Source organism: Mauremys mutica, chromosome 4 (genome assembly GCF_020497125.1).
Source record: "Mauremys mutica isolate MM-2020 ecotype Southern chromosome 4, ASM2049712v1, whole genome shotgun sequence".
Lineage (NCBI taxonomy): Eukaryota > Metazoa > Chordata > Testudines > Geoemydidae > Mauremys > Mauremys mutica.
Genome location: NC_059075.1, coordinates 62,250,141 through 62,263,979, shown reverse-complemented (window position 1 = coordinate 62,263,979; position 13,839 = coordinate 62,250,141).

Below are 13,839 nucleotides of genomic sequence, written 5' to 3'. Positions count from 1 at the left end.
TATGTTGGCAAAATGTATGTTGCTCAGGGGTGTGAATATTCTGCCCCTCTGAGCAACAGAAGTTTCACCAGCATAAGTGGTAGTGTGCACAGTGCTATGTCAGCAGAAGAGCTTTTCCTGCTGACATAGCTACTGCTGCTTGGTGGGGCTGGTTTAATTATGCCAGCAGGAGAGCATAAAGTGGCTACACAAGAGATCTTACAGGGGTACAGCTGTGCCACTGTTAGGTCTCTAGTGTAGACATAGCATTAGGCAGAGCCCACACCTCCAGGCAGGAACACCTATCCCCACCCCCTCTTACCTTTCACAAGCATCTGGCATCTGAGTCCCCTGCTTCGCGAGCTCAGTTCAGCTAAGGGTGACCCCCTTAATCAGGACAGGCTATGTACAGTTATGCTGCCCTTTACCCATACAATAAGGATAACATTTCATGATCCCCCCACTCAAAAAATGATTTGTAACCCAACACCAGCCAAACCTGGTTACTTTGGCAACACAGCTCAGTCTGCTCATACCTAGGCAGAGTGGGTGTGTTCATGTAAATACAGTCTGGTCCTGAAACTTTCCCCACCCCCAGCTCATCACTAGCTAGGGTGACCAGATGTCCTGATTTTATAGGGACAGTCCTGATTTTTGGGGCTTTTTCTTATATAGGCACCTATTATGCCCCCACCCCCTGTCCCGATTTTTTACATTTGCTGTCTGGTCAACCTATCACTAGCTGTCAAGGGAAAGCTCATTCAAACCTTGCTTACATCTATGTAACCCCTTTGGGGTTTAGAGAGCATGGCCCCTTTGAATCTTTTTTCCTCACTCTCCCCCTCCCCCTAGGAAAAAGGAGGGAGCTGGGAGGCAGCAGAAACAGCAGAGAACCTGCCTGGAGCCTGTGAAGGCCAGGGCGGCTGATCGGGGACAGCCCAGGACAGGAGCCAGGAGGAGCCCTGTGCCAGGGAATTGCCCGAGGACAGGCCGGAGCTGGACCCAGTATCACGGCTGCCCAGAGCTGCATGGGGCTGTGAGCACTGGGACTTGTGACTCTGCACTGGGAACAGGGAGGGAGGTTGCTAGCTAGTTAAGTGGGGAGGTGGTCGCTCTGTGTGGCTTTGCAGAGAGCGGCAGAAGAGGACACTGGAGGGGTTTGTTGGGGGAAAGTTCACTGGCACCAAAGACGACCAGGAGCACCCAAGACTCCCCACTGCATTGGAACTTTGCTCAGGACTCCTGAACTCTGTGTGCAGACACATTGCTTAGTGTCTGCCCTTCCAGACTGTGCTACCACTGGGCCTGTGGGATCTTGGCTTGGATGCAGCCCTGTTTTACTGCTCCCCCTATATTTCCCTTTGTTGTTTTTCTCCTCTCATCCCTCTGTAAATAAATATCTCCCTTTGTTATATCCATTGTACTTCTCCTGTAGGGGGGTGTTCGCTCTGGGGGGCTTGGAACAGGTGCCCCTGGGGTGGAAGGGATTTTTCCTGCTACATTCCTGTGTGCGCTCTCTCTTGGCCAGAGCTGCCTGCAGAGCAGACTCCATCTTGGCCACGAGGGCGCTAAAGTTACATCTACATAGCCTAGGGAAACGAAACACGGGAGATGCTCAGCATTTCTCAGCCTATGGCCTCGTGCTAGCATGAACCATGTGCCTAGAAAGGTGTAAATGAAGTTTTAAATCTCAGTGTAGTCAGGGCCCAAGGCTTTCATTGTGGTTGACAACCATTTCTAGCTCCGCTATGAGCCCTGCTGTGGAAAGGCTAAAATGACTCTTCCCATTGCTGGGAACTGGGAAGAATGTACATGGGTGCAACAAGATGGACAAATAAATAAGGAGCCTTTACTAGGTCATTTGGAATAGGACAGGGACACCCAGTATCCAGAGGACGCCTCTATGTGATAGTGGATTGAAAGAGGCTGTCATGAGGATTCCTCTGGGTACATATTACTGCTGTTCTGGATTTCCCCAGGAAGGTACTTCCCTTGTAGGGTGGGGTAGGAAAATTCTCTTGCTGTACTTTCCCACCTGGAATCCACCCCAGTCTCTCTCTGCAAGATGATGAAAATGCATGTAGTCCATTCAGAAAGCAGTCATCTCAATGTACTGCTAACACAGGAATGCACAACACAGTTGGTGCTGGCCAGTTGCAGAAAGGAGTGTCATTGACAGAAAGCACCATTCATTTCACTGGAAAACCACCGCAACAGAACACCTCAAACTAAGCTCATTTACCCAGAGCTACAAAGAAAGAGCATGGATAGTAGTGACACCCTGGGCAGAGGAGCAAGCTTCGCTTCTGGGTCAGGGTAGACACTGCATTGCTTACATCAACTGTTACTGGCCTTCAGGAGCTGTCCCACAATGCCCCACATTCACAATACAATCAGTCCAAGAGCTCCTGGTGAGGATGCATACGGCCGACACAAGAAGCCAAGTGTGCACACACCCAAGCGATGTAATAACCGCAGTGGCTATATGCCAGCATAAATTAGGTTGACAGTTTTGTAGTGTAGACATGGCCTAATTCTGACCTAGCTTTTTACAGTGATAGTTAATACAGAACCCCCCTGTTAAGGTTGTCAGTTTTGTGTAGTTATTTTAAAACAAATTATGGTTTTACTTTCTTAAAATAAATATCGAAGAGGGTGTTTAAAATAGTTTGCCATCAAATCCACAGCTGGCCTTCTCTGCAGCTCTGCACTCCCAGAGTGTGTGGAGAGATATGAAGGATCAGGAGGATGCCACATATTATCCATTAATGCTGTTTAATATTGATATTACAGCAATGCCCAGAGGCCTCTGTCAGGACTAAGGCCCCTTTGTTCCAGGCACTGGACAAACACATACAAGGGCATGTTCCTTGCCCAAGAAAGCTTACGCCCTAGAGACAAGCGATGCACTATGGACTGGAGAGGGGTGTGATCATTAGGTATGTTATAGACACATGTGCACTTCTGTTATTTGTTCTACTAGCCCCATCTTCCCCTCAAGCCATCACTGACCCCTAATAGGGATCCCCGGAGAGGGGTTGAAGGAGTCGAGGGTAGGGGCCTCACAGGAATTCACGGTGGCTGCTCCATACATGAATGGGGTAGGAAAAGGAGCCACTGGAGTGAGGCTTTAACAAACTTTGATAGCCACCAAAAATGGTACAATTGTTGTGTCTCTTATACAAACCCATACTGCCATATAGTTAATTGACTGGGTTCCAACCCAAAATCAGGAACTTGAACTTCAGTTTGCTAAGGGTGCCCCCTTGTGGTAGACGTTGAGAACTACATGACCGTTTAATGCTTTAAATCCCCTCCACAAAGCCGTGTCTTGTGAAATGTCAGCCAGTGAACATAATAAGCTGCACCAAACATACGTGTTTGGTTGCAGTTGTTGCTCCAGGCTCAATTTTCCCTGCTCAGTACAAAACTTAAACAAATTTTAAAACATATTTTCCCGACTGTTCAGCTATGGTTATTTCCCATAACCTGCAGCACCACAAAAATATGTTCAGCTTTCTTCTTGAGCCCACTTATAGTTCATCTGCCAGCTGGCCACCTGCAGTGGTGCTCATGCAACCCAGAAAGACTTGCTTTCCTCAGTCCCAGTGAGAGCAGCACTCAGGCTTCTGGGACATTTTGGGTAAGGTTAAAAACTCCTCCTGTGTGGAATCAACTCCCTGATCTTTGTTCCCCAAGAGATTTCACACCCTATGAACTCCCACCCTTCCCTTTTCCCAGCCCTGATTTAATCCCACCCGTTTTCCCATCCTCCCTAAATCCTGCTGCAATTCCTTTCCCCTCCCTTTTCTAGCTAGCTAGGTTGTCATGTCAGACTCATCACCATGGCACAGCCTTTGATAGTCTGGGTGTTAGGCCGTAGAGCACTGCTAAGGTACATGGGCTCTGTTGCTCCCCCAGAATGCCCAGAGACCCTGTAGGCGCCTATCTGAAGTGACCCCATTTCCAAAGGTGCACAGCACTTAGCTGCTGGGTGCTGAGCTCCTTAGAAATTCTGGTGACTCCATTTTTTATGTGCCCAAATGGGAGCTGAGCGCTTTTGATTAAATCACAGTGTAGCAAGTCTCCCAATGACTCCAGAAATTAAACTGACCCTGCTCCTAGCCCCCTCAAACTTCAGGAAAGTTTGGATCAGACTCAGGTTCTGAATCTTTGTTCCTGACCCGTCATTTGTAATGGGCCAAAGCAAAACCCAGGATTCAAACCCCCTGGGCTGTCAGGAACATGGACCTTGGACTCTGCTGCTCCGCCTCAGCAGTAATTTAAATGGGAGAATGTAACAAAGACTGCAGCCCAGACTCTAGTTCAACTGGGTCTTTCGTTGGTTCACAGAGATTCCCGCTCACCCCGCTAGGTGGTGACTGGCCATCAACCTGTCTGTGGGAGCAGGTGAAGTGGAAAAGACGGTTACTCACCTGTAGTAACTGGTGTTCTTCGAGATGTGTTGCTCCTATCCATTCCATGTAGGTGTGCGCGCCGCGCGTGCACGGCTCTTCGGAACATTTTTAGCCTAGCAACTCCGGCGGGCCGGCTGGCGCCCCCTGGAGTGGCGCCGCCACGGCGGCGGATATATACCCCAGCCGGCCTGTCCGCTCCTCAGTTCCTTCTTGCCGGCTATTCCGACAGTGGGGAAGGAGGGCGGGATTGGAATGGATAGGAGCAACACATCTCGAAGAACACCAGTTACTACAGGTGAGTAACCGTCTTTTCTTCTTCGAGTGATTGCTCCTATCCATTCCATGTAGGTGATTCCCAAGCCTTACCTAGGCGGTGGGGTCGGAATGAGACGTGGCGGAGTGTAATACCGCAGAGCCGAAGGCTGTGTCGTCTCGAGACTGGTGCACCAACGCGTAGTGGGAAGCGAAGGTATGGACTGAAGACCAGGTGGCCGCTTTACAGATGTCCTGGATGGGGACATGGGCCAGGAAAGCGGCCGATGAGGCGTGTGCCCTCGTCGAGTGTGCGGTGAGTCGGCACGGGGGAACGCGAGCAAGCTCGTAACACGTTCTGATGCAGGACGTCACCCAGGAAGAAATGCGCTGCGAGGAAACTGGCTCGCCTTTCATGCGGTCAGCTATTGCCACAAACAGCTGGGACGAACGCCGAAAAGGCTTCGTGCGGTCGATGTAGAACGCGAGTGCTCGGCGGACGTCGAGGGTATGCAGCTGCTGTTCCCGAGGCGAGGCATGCGGCTTCGGGAAGAAGACCGGGAGGAAGATCTCCTGGTTGAGATGGAAGGCCGACACCACCTTGGGGAGGAAGGCCGGGTGTGGTCGGAGCTGCACCTTGTCCCCGTGAAAGACGGTATACGGGGGACCCACCGTCAGGGCACGGAGCTCTGAGACCCGTCTGGCGGATGTGATCGCCACGAGGAAGGCCGTCTTACAGGTAAGATGGAGGAGAGAGCACGTAGCGAGGGGCTCGAAGGGTGGGCCCATGAGCTGGGCGAGGACCAGGTTCAGATCCCATGTCGGAGCAGGAGGACGCACCTGCGGGTAGAGACGGTCTAACCCTTTAAGGAATCGTGATACCATCGGGTTGGAGAAGATCGAGCGACCTCCTATAGCTGGTCGAAATGCTGACAGCGCTGCCAGGTGCACCCTGAGGGACGAGGTTGCAAGACCTTGACCTTTGAGGTACCAAAGGTAGTCGAGGACAGTCTGGATGGGGGCCGAGAAAAGGTTGATACCTCTCTGGTCGCACCAGAGGGCAAAGCGCTTCCACTTGGCGAGGTAAGTAGTTCACGTTGAAGGTTTCCTGCTTTCGAGCAGAACTTGCTGCACCGCTGCGGAGCAATCCCTCTCTGCGTCGGTTAACCACTCAGGAACCAAGCTGTAAGATGCAGCGATTGCAGGTTTGGGTGACGAAGCCTGCCGAGGTCCTGGGTTATGAGGTCCGGCCACAGCGGAAGGGGAATGGGTTCCCGAACCGACAGCTCGAGCAGCAGGGTATACCAGTGCTGCCTTGGCCAGGCCGGAGCGACGAGTATGATGCGGGCGCTGTCTCTCCGGATCTTGAGTAACACTCGGTGGACGAGCGGAAACGGAGGAAACGCGTAGAGAAGAGGCTCTGTCCATGACAGGAGAAACGCATCTGAGAGGGAGCCTGGAGCTTGACCTTGGAAGGAGCAGAACCTGTGGCATTTGCGGTTGGACCAGGAAGCAAAGAGGTCTATCTGGGGAAAGCCCCACCTCTGGAAAATGGAATAAGCCACATCTGGGCGAAGGGACCACTCGTGAGAGGCGAAGGACCTGCTGAGGCGGTCGGCCAACGTGTTCTGCGCTCCTGGCAGAAAAAACGCTTCGAGGCGAATCGAGTGGGCTACACAGAAATCCCAGAGGAGCAATGCCTCGTTGCAAAGTGGGGAGGACCGCGCTCCGCCCTGCTTGTTGACATAAAACATGGCTGTGGTGTTGTCCGTGTAGACCGCTACACAGCGGTTGTGCAGGTGAGCCCGAAAGGCGAGACAAGCTAAGCGGATCGCTCTCAGCTCCCGGACGTTGATATGGAGGGAGAGCTCCTGGGGTGACCAGAGACCCTGGGTGTGTCGGTCTCCTACGTGAGCCCCCCAACCCAGCGCCGAGGCGTCCGTCGTCAGGGTGATTGACGGGCGAGGCGGGCGGAACGGAACTCCCTCGCAGACCGTTTCCGGGTCCAGCCACCAGGTGAGCGTCTGGAGAGCGGGCTTTGTCACCGTTACCACCATGTCTAGGGGATCGCGATGAGGGCGGTACACCGACGCCAGCCACATTTGGAATGGGCGAAGTCGCAGCCTGGCGTGTGCGGTCTCAAATGTGGACGCTGCCATGTGACCCAGGAGGCGGAGGCAGGATCGCACCGTTGTCGTCGGAAAGGCCTGCAGTGCCCGAATGAGGGAGGCCAACGTCTCATGCCGAGTGCGAGGGAGGCACGCTCTGGCCAGATTGGAGTCGAGGACCGCTCCTATGAACTCCACTCTTTGCGCTGGAACTAAGAGGGACTTCTCGGTGTTGACAAGCAGGCCCAGAGACCGGAACAGATGTAGAATCTCGGTCACCTGATTCGCCACCAGCTCTTGGGAGCGGCCCCGAATCAGCCAGTCGTCGAGATATGGGTAGACGTGGATGCGACGACGGCGTAGTGCTGCGGCGACGACCGCCATGCACTTGGTGAATACCCTCGGCGCGGTGGAGAGGCCGAAGGGGAGCACTGTGAACTGGTAATGAGCTCCGTTGACCATGAAGCGCAGGAAGCGTCTGTGGGGGGGGTAGATTGCCACATGAAAGTAGGCATCCCTCATGTCGAGGGCAGCAAACCAGTCTCCCGGATCCAAGGAAGGGATAATGGACCCCAAGGTTACCATTCGAAACTTGAGCTTGCACAGGTTTCTGTTGAGCTCCCGGAGGTCTAAGATGAGACGAAGGCCTCCTTTCGCCTTGGGGATGAGGAAGTATCTGGAATAGAATCCCCTGCCTCGCCTGCTGGGAGGCACCTCCTCGATAGCACCCACGCTCAACAGAGATTGGACCTCCTGTAAGAGGACTTGCTCGTGAGAGGGGTCCCTGAAGAGGGAAAGGGAAGGTGGGTGGGAGGGAGGGGGCGAAATGAACTGTAGGCGGTAGCTGTATTGGACAGTGCTGAGGACCCAGCTGTCTGATGTTACAGATGACCACGCCTGGAGGAAGCGGGAAAGGCGATCGGAAAACAGAAGGGGTGGATCCTGATTGGAGAGAGGTGAGCGGCCCTCGGGCGTCCCATCAAAAGGCCGTCTTTGGGCCTTGAGGGGCCTTGGACGATCCCTGGGCTTGGTTACGCCGCCCGCCCGATGGTCTGCGGCGGAAGGGGGCTGAGCGTCGATTGTTAGGCGGGCGAGGTCTGTTGTGTTGATAGGGCCGATAAGGTTGATGCCGGAAGGAACGCCTTTGGGTGGCCGGCGTGTGCATTCCTAATGTGCGGATCGCCACTCTCCCGTCCTTTAGGGTCTGAATGCGGGTATCAGTTTTTTCTGAGAATAGACCCTGCATCTCAAAAGGAAGGTCCTGGAGTGTGTATTGGACCTCCGGCGGCAGAGTAGAGGACTGAAGCCATGCAATGCGTCGCATGGTTACCCCTGATGCTATGGTCCTGGCCCCCGAGTCCGCTGCGTCTACCGCTGCCTTAATCAAGGTTCGGGAAGCCAGCTTTCCTTCCTCCAGCAGTGCCGAGAATTCTCGGCGGGAATCCTGCGGGGTGAGCTCTGCAAATTTCCCTAGGCAGCCCAAGATGTTGAATGTATATCTTGAGAGCAGGGCCATTTGGTTGGCGATGCGGAGTTGGAGGCCGCCCGCTGAGTAAATTTTTCGGCCTAACAAGTCCATGCGCTTGGACTCCTTCGACTTTGGCGCAGCGGCGGGCTGTCCGTGTCGCTCCCGGTCATTGACAGATTGGACAACTAGAGAGTCCGGAGCCGGGTGAACGTAAAGGTATTCGTACCCCCTCGGGGGGACGGAGTACTTCCTCTCAACTCCGCGCGCTGTAGGCGGGACGGAGGAGGGCGACTGCCAGATAGCGGCATTGTTCTTTTGTATTGTCCGAATGAAGGGGAGCGCTACCCTCACGGGGGCCTCCGCTCCCACCACGTCCGTGATGGGGTCATCGACCTCCTGGACTTCTTCCACGGGTAGGTTGATGGCCTTAGCTACCCTTCTGAGAAGGTCCTGGTGAGCCTTGAGGTCGATCGGCGGAGTTTCCGACGGTGACGCCCCTGCCACCGCCTCATCGGGGGAGGAGGATGAGGAAGGACCCGGTAGCACTTCTTCCGGTGCCTGCTCCGTGTCTGCGGGAACAGGTGCCCGCGTTTCATGCTCTAAGTGCGTGCCGTGAGCGGCAGCCTGTGGAGTGGGGGACGGAGGTGGCCTGCTGACAGTGGCTACCGGTACCGACCGCACCGAGCCTGGCTGTCGCGGCGGAAGGGGAGGCCCCTGTTCATGTTCGGCCCAAGGCACCCAAAATCCCCATTGCTGAGGTCCATGTTCTGGTGGGAGGGACCCCGCCCGGAAGTCAATTGCGCTGCCCCCAGGGGAAGCGACTGAGGGCTCTCTTGATGGCCAGGGGGGAGCCGAAGCGGTGGCCGGGCGGACGTCCGGTGCCGGAGTAAAGTGCCCCCGCGGTGCCGACGGACGGTGCCGGTCGTCACGTGGTATAGCCGGCGAACGGGACCTGCGCGTGGCGCAGTGCTGGGAGCTCGACCGGCGGTGCCGGGAGCTCGACCTTCGGCCCCGGGAGCTCGACCGGCGGCCCCGGGAGCTCGACCTGCGGCGTCGGGAGCGCGACCGACGGTGCCGGGAGCTCGACCGACGGTGCCGGGATGCGGATCTGGACCGCGTGCGGCGGCGCCTGGAGCGACTACGTGACTCTCGACGCCTCTCGCGGTGCCTGGAGCCGGACCTGGTACGGTGCCGGCGACTCGGCGACCGGGACTTGGAACGTCGCCGGGAGTGCGACCGGTACCGCGACTGGGAGCGGTACCGGGACTGCGACCGGCGAGGAGACGGGGAGCGTCGTCTTGACGTGGATCGTCTTGCCCGGTGCGGTGGAGAGCGGTGCCGTGAGCGAGATCGGGATCGAGATCTGGCGGCGGTGCTGCGATCAGCTCGGACGCCCGGGGACGGGGGGCGCATGATAAGTGGCTTCCCAATAGATTTGAGAGTCCGCACCGGTGGCAACGGCAGCTGAGCGCTTGCATCAGCGGTAAGGTCAATCAAATGTCTCGCCGTCGCGAACGCCTCGGGCGTGGACGGCAGCCTCAGCTCCTCCTCGGTAGGTACCGGGGAGCTGGGCGGTGCCGGACTCGACGGGCCTTGCGGCGCCGGAGTCGACAGCACGGTGCACGTTTTGTGCACAGCCTCAGCCCGCACCGTTACAGTCGGAGGCGGCTGGGCTAACGGTCTCTTGTGCTTGTCCGAGACCGTCTTCGGCACTTTGCGCTTCTTTCCCGGGGAGATGGAGCGGTGCCGGGTCTTCGGTGCCGGGTGCCGAGATGCCTCATCGGCACCGGGGCGGCTGGGTGCGGTCGGCGCGCTGCTAGCTGAGGCAGTCTTTGGCGCCGCCGGTGCTGGTGCCGGAGGTTGGAGGGCCGACTCCATGAGGAGTTGTTTCAACCTTGAGTCCCGTTCCTTCCTCGTGCGAGGCCTGAAAGCGACGCAAATGGGGCACTTGTCCGACCGGTGCGACTCACCAAGACAGCGGAGGCAGGAGTCGTGCGGGTCACTCACCGGCATAGACCGCTGGCAAGCCGCGCAGGGCTTGAAACCCGCCGGTTCGGGCATAAGCCCGCACCGGGGCGGAAGAAGAGGGCTAACCCCTCTAATTCCCTAATGACTATCGTAAACACTAACTATAGAACTATTAACAAAACTTAACAACTATGATAACTATATACACTAACGATCGGAGAACGCTAAGGCTGTGGAGGAAAGCAGATCACTCCACTGTTCCTACTAGCCATCACGGGCGGAAAGAAGGAACTGAGGAGCGGACGGGCCGGCTGGGGTATATATCCGCCGCCGTGGCGGCGCCACTCCAGGGGGCGCCAGCCGGCCCGCCAGAGTTGCTAGGCTAAAAATGTTCCGAAGAGCCGTGCACGCACGGCGCGCACACCTACATGGAATGGATAGGAGCAATCACTCGAAGAAGAACCCAATGTGTCAGCCAAGCCCCAGAGCAGGACTCAGGGACAACTGTGTTAAATAGGGAGCACCTAAAAGAGGCTCAAGGGTGGAGGAACTACGCTGACTTGTTGGAAGCCAGTAGCTTGTTCTCAAAATATTCCAAAGAGAAAGTTCTTGATGCCACTATTCCGATACAAAAATACTTTAAAAATGTTGCCATGGCCCCTCCTCCTTCCCTTTACAGACATAGTAACATCTGGCTATTATAGTCTTTTTCTCCATACGTAGTATAGATACTGCAAGTAGTCTCCTAAAGTCCAGTTGTCAAAGTGCCGGCCATGGAGTTTTACTAGGCAGTTCACAGCCACCCTCAACTTCCATAAAGATTTCTCCTGCAGACACTAAACTTCCAGCATGTGACGATGCATCATCTCAAATCAGGGGCATCCTTCTGCTCCCATGAAGAGAGATGGATGCATATTGGAACCAGTAATCTCTTTGGACTGCATCTCTGGATCGAAGACGAGAGCAGCAGCTTTCTGCTCCATTTTATGCAGAACACATACATCCCAGATGGAAAGCTAGCTGCTAATATAGGATTTAATTAGGCAAAGTTTAATAATATAGTAATATCTAGCTTTTATATAGTGCTTTTCATTCATAGAACTCAAGAGTATCAATAGCTCCATTTTACAGATGTGGTAACTGAGGCACTGGGATGTAAAATTGCTCACCCAAGGTCTCCCAGCAGGCCAGTGGCAGAGCTGGGAATACAACCCAGGCTTCCTGCCTCCTAAAGGATTAGGCACCTTTACCCTAAGCTAAGCTTCTTTTCATTGTGACTGTTACTGTGTTTTTGTTTTGAGTGAAAATTCATGCCACTTGCTGGGTTGACCTTGCAGTCACAAACTAAAGTTCATGATATGATAGTTGCTTGTCAGCCTAATGTGGGGAAAAATGGACCGTGGCATTGCTGAAGATAAGTGGCAGGGGGAGCAGACTGATTAGACAGGAGAAAGCTGAACCAGCTGAATAAAGAACTAGCTAGGCAGCAGCAATGCTAAGCAACGGAAATAAAGAAATGCTACAACAGGCAGTGGGAATTTGAGTTATATCATTAGCTGTGAGTGCCATAGGCTCTCGAAGAGTTCTTGTAGTTTTTAATTGACCTAATGCCTTGGTGGTAATGGCATCTACTCTTTGGATTAAGGAGCATGAGTTCCAGTCAGATGTAGCCAGTAAGTGTAGAAGTGGCGCTGACATTCTCCTCACCCCACATTCCTGAGCAAGCAAAAACCCTGTGCACGAAGCCCTTGACTGGACTCCATATGATCTTGGGAGATGGAACGGAGGAGCAGGCACCCTAGGATAAGTCTTGGCATAGAACAAAAAACGCTACAGAGGTGTTAAGTGTTATTAGACACTATTCCCCACCAAGCTGGCAGCTTTGTCATGGAAATCCACCAGAAATTAATGCTGCTTAGAGCATTCTGCTACATGGGGATACAGAGAAGGCTGGGCCACCAATGGTAGCACAGCTCATGAGCAAGCCATGCTGTCAACCAGTCTAGATCAGAGCCGTCGGCATTCCATGCAAACATGCCAGGATCCACAGCGCTGAGTTTGCCATTCCCAGCAGTTCCTTGGGATCAGCAATAGCCACTGAGCCCTGCTCCTCCCAGGGAAAACGTTAAACCTTGTTAGCCCTGGGGAGTTTTCTGACCGGTTCCTCTTCTGCCCAGAACTGGATTCTTTTGAAAAAGGGTTCTAAGCAAGTGTCACAGGACAGATGCCCAAAGTCCTAATGGGGAACTGCTCTTGGTCCATGGGAGATGTGTGTCAGTCAGTGTTGGGGAGAGGGATGATGATTATACTTTCACAGCACTATAGCTTTGCTTTAACTAAAGGGAAGACTGCAGAAGGAAGTGCTAGAGGTAGGATCCTGAGTAGAACAGCTCATTGCAGGAATGCTGCCTACTGCCAATCCAGCAATTGAAAGGTCAAGCCCTGAGCATTGGCATAGAAGTGAACAGGATGGGAAGTTTGCCATGACAATGCTTTTTGACAGAAAAGAGCTTTGTCAACACAGCAGAAAGTTTTGCAAGGGAAAAAAAAAGCACGTCCATTTAAAAAAAATTCTTTTTCCTAAGAAAACCCAAACAATTCAAAGAATTTTTCTTTGCAAAGAAAAACATGTTTTGCAACCAGTTCTAGTAAATAATAATATAGAGCATGAAGACTGATCTTCCCATGGTTTGGGACTGTAGCTCCATGGGACTTCTTAGGCCTAGAAACTTACTTCCTCCAATTAAGTGAAAATTGTGAAGCTAACTTCTGAGTAACAAATAATGAATTCTAGTGGATTGCTGAATAATTTATTTTCATCCTACTCCACAGTCAAACTGGGGTTGTTTTTTTCTTTTCATCCAGAACTACTCCATAGTTTTTGCATTTACATGGTCACAGCCTTATTAAAATGACTGGGGACATTCAAATCCCTTCCAGTGTCAACCTTTGGCAAAGATGTGAGCTGTCGTACTTAATATTAAATTAGTATTTCTTGCTGGAGTCTGTGATGGGGTTTTATGGGCTCTTTGGGTCTCAAGGAAAAACCCTTCTGGGCTGAGAGCACACATCATAAATTGACCCTGAATAAGAAACACCAGTTTCCCTGCTTCCATGAGACTAGCCAGGGATAAAAACATGAAGTTTGTTAGATAGGGCTTGGAAGCTGCTCTCTGGACTTCTTCACTCCCACCCAAAAAGATGGCAGCAGCATATATAGCCTTAGTTTAACAAGGGCCACCTGCCACGGATCCCTTAAATACAATCTTCAATCTATGCTGGTCCTGGACGAACCTGAAAGCAAGAATCTGGAGTTTTCTCTATACTGCTGTTGCTCCAAAAGGGTTCCTCTCTGAGCCCTAAAGACACCGCAGTACAGCCCATTAGAATGGCAGAGTTAGCACAGCCAAATGTAGCCTCATTTAGACATGATGGTTCTGCAGTCTGTACAAGAGTGGTACGAAGTGACTTAAAATGCCCTCATCTGTAGGATGCTCAGGCCTGGAAGTAAATATGGAAAGCCACAGGGTTACGAACAGACAAAATGAACCAGCAGACAGACTCCAGCACACTGCAAGAGTGCAAGTAAATTGCAAGGAAAAGAAGTGTTGAACTTGGGGCTGAGGTGAGAAAGGAGCATAAGAAC